This window comes from Sus scrofa, chromosome 5, assembly GCF_054392235.1.
Source record: "Sus scrofa isolate SSC_HxYL_T2T_F1_AM1 chromosome 5, Sscrofa_HxYL_maternal_Yorkshire_Landrace_v2.0, whole genome shotgun sequence".
Classification (NCBI taxonomy): domain Eukaryota; kingdom Metazoa; phylum Chordata; class Mammalia; order Artiodactyla; family Suidae; genus Sus; species Sus scrofa.
Genome location: NC_139387.1, coordinates 8,811,343 through 8,811,951, shown reverse-complemented (window position 1 = coordinate 8,811,951; position 609 = coordinate 8,811,343).

The following is a 609-nucleotide window of genomic DNA, read 5'->3' as shown; positions in this document are numbered from 1 at the left end:
CAGAGCTTCTACTCGTGTCTCGTAACTCTTGGGGGGGCCCCAGGAGGGGCTGCCTCCCTGTCCTGCTCAGCAGCTGGGCAGTGGCCGCCTCAGCGCCCAAGGGGAGAGCTTCGGGTTGTCCTGCGTCCTCCCAGGTCCCTGCCCATCTGGAGAGGTTGACAGCCCTCCTGCTGCGGGCCAAGTCCTCCCGGCCCTGGGCGGTGGCAGGGCGCTTCCTGACCGGGAGCCCGGTTCTTGGTGTGCGAGAAGTGGCGTGGCTCTTGGGCATCAGGTCACCAGGACACAGTCCTGCACCCTCACCGTGAGTGGGAGTTGAGAAGCTTCCTTGGCTTTGCCTTGGTTTGTTGGCGTGGAGGGCCTTCCATGAGTACAGGCTGCAGAGGGCCGCCTCCCGCTTCAGGAGACTACGCCCTCACCCCTCTGACACTGTAAAGTCACATAGGCTCTGCCTGGGGCCCCGCATGTAGCAGGTGCTACTTGCCGCTTCCTCTGGGAACCCAGATGCCAGGGCCGTGGGTGCGGTTCTTGCCTCTTCTCAGGGAAGCCCAGAAGGGGCCGTCCGCCAGCTCCCTGACATTTCTCCCAACAAAGGCATCTTTCATGATTCTT